This window comes from Nematolebias whitei, chromosome 8 (genome assembly GCF_014905685.2).
Source record: "Nematolebias whitei isolate Nwh7 chromosome 8, NemWhi1, whole genome shotgun sequence".
Taxonomy (NCBI): Eukaryota; Metazoa; Chordata; class Actinopteri; order Cyprinodontiformes; family Rivulidae; genus Nematolebias; species Nematolebias whitei.
This window is the reverse complement of record NC_056505.1, coordinates 46,160,458-46,162,839: the sequence shown is the minus strand read 5'-3', so window position 1 is coordinate 46,162,839 and position 2,382 is coordinate 46,160,458. Positions and strand designations below refer to the sequence as shown.

The 2,382-nt window shown below is 44.2% G+C and overlaps 1 protein-coding gene across 1 annotated transcript in view; it reads left to right on the top strand.

Moving 5' to 3' along the window:
- The window catches only part of LOC119413706 (TNF receptor-associated factor 2), a 32,036-nt gene that overhangs the window by 13,725 nt on the left and 15,929 nt on the right, over nt 1-2,382 (top strand). The window lies entirely within an intron of this gene.

Below are 2,382 nucleotides of genomic sequence, written 5' to 3'. Positions count from 1 at the left end.
CCCTGACAAAATGAAAATGGTGGGAAAAAAAAAAAAAAAAAAAAAAAACGACTCCCTGCCGCAAAATGTTTCCCGGGGTCACATGCGCGCCCCCTGGCATTGCTCCGGGCCCCCCCAGGGGGGTGCGCCCCACTATTTCAGAAGGACTGCATTAGGTAAAGTTATTAAATGGCATGGGATAAATTTTCATTGTTATGATGATGATACACAGTTATATTTGTCCAAGAAACCCAATGAATCCAATCAGTTACTTAGACTACAAGCATGTCTTAGAGACATAATGTCACGAATCACGTCCCTTAGATTATATTTTCTGTCACCCTGATCACCTTTTAAAGTTTGCAATAGATCTATCCTGAAAGTTTCATTTATTCTGTCCGCTCCTGTAGTGATTATTTATACACGTGCATTTTAATTTGTCTTCTTTGCATGCTGGTAGAGGGCGTCTTCACTGTTTGTTTAGCTTTGTCTTCACAGCAGCCAGCAGCAGCTGATTAGAGCTCAACTGGCTGCACCCGTCACTCTCACCCTATATAAGCTTCACTCTTTCTACTCTTCGGTGCCCGGTAGTTTCATGATCCTGTTTTGTTTCCCTCTAGCCATAGTGTTTCCCTGTCATAGATTACCTGTTCTCCTTGTTCCTGTCCCGATCCTGGTCCCTGTCCTTACCTCTCGGCTCGACCTCCCGGCTCCTGGATCCACGACTCACCTGGGCATGGTCTCTCGCTCGACCCCTTGGATTATTAAGCCTTCTGTCTTCGGTTCTGACCTTGGCCTGCACGACTAGGCCTCTTTGTCTACTCCTCCGGTCCCTTCAGTCATCTGCTCTTTGGTTTTGGACCCTGGCTCGTTGGACCACGACTCTGCGCCTGACGGACTCATCACCTGCCTGTCGCTGCAGCCCCTCACCGGACTCGGCTCCTCCAGCAGTGGTCTGGATCAGTTTGGACTTCTTCAGTCTCCAGAACCCCCAAGATCATCTGAGACGACTTGTCCCTGATCTGGAACCTGTACCTGAACCAGTCCAATCTGCAATATTTCACCTATAAATATAATTTAATTTTTACTTTGTGTGGTGATTTTGGTCCAAACATAAGGGGGTTCGTTACACATAAAAACCTAGATGACCTTAAATTTTTTGTTTTTAAACTCAGACAAGACAGAGGTCGTGGTTTTTGGACCCGAGCATCTTAAAAATAAATATTGCAGTCTTTCACTTTCTCTGGATGATATTAATCTGGCCTCCAGTTCTAAAATTAATAACTTTAGTGTTATTTTAGATCAGGATATGTATTTGAACCCCCCACATTAAAAATGTTACCAAAACCACCTGCATAATATCACTAAAATTAGAAACATCTTGACCAAAATTGATGCAGGAAAAACTGGTTCATGTATTTATCACATGTAGACTGGACTATTGCAATGGTTTTTTATCTGGGTGTCCACAAACCTCTTTAAAAAGTCTTCAGCTGATCCAAAATGCTGCTGCCAGATTTTAATGAAAATTGATAGAATCAGAATAAATATCCTGATGCATGCTCAATAATCCAGGTAGAAAAATCCAAAAAAGTTCAATCTGGTCCTCTGGACATTCAAAAAAACAAAAAACAAAACAAAGCAAAAAAATCTAGAAACGTTTCGTCTCTCATCCAAGAGACTTCCTCAGTCTGAGGTGCTGTATTCAGCTCAGTCTCTTAAATAGCACCTTCTCAGGGTGGATCAACCAGTTTGCTGCTGACAACCAAAACCAGCTGATCACATGCTCAAGAAGGACCATCAGCCTAACAATGGATCATTAGCACACTGATGGCTGTTTACTGTTCACAGAGGGCTGAGTGATACTAGCAATCACAGCATTGTAAGAGGGGGACAGTTGAACCCGGAGGCCTCCACCCCTGTTTAATGATGGACGATTTCTTTTCACAAAGATGGCCTCCTTCACTCCTCTCTCAAACCATCGTTCCTCTCTGTCCAGGATGTGCACAGGATAGGATATCCTAACTGGGCCTTCCTGAAAGCAGAGAAGAAACCCAAACAGGACTCCAGTCAGCCATCAGGTGAAAAGGAGGAACCCAGACCCAGACCAGTGGTCATTCCGTATGTTGAGGGAGTATCAGAGAAACTGAGACGTTTATTTTCTAAACATAACGTCCCAGTGGCTTTTAAACCCCAAAATACATTACAGAAAAGACTGGTTCATCCCAAAGATCCAGTCCCCCGGCACAAACAGAGCAATGTTGTGTATGCTGTTCAGTGTCAGGAGGGTGATCAGTCTTACATCGGGGAAACAAAACAGCCACTGGCCAAAAGGATGGACCAGCACAGAAGATCAACATCATCAGGCCAGGACTCTGCGGTCTACACTCATCTCCAGGCCAG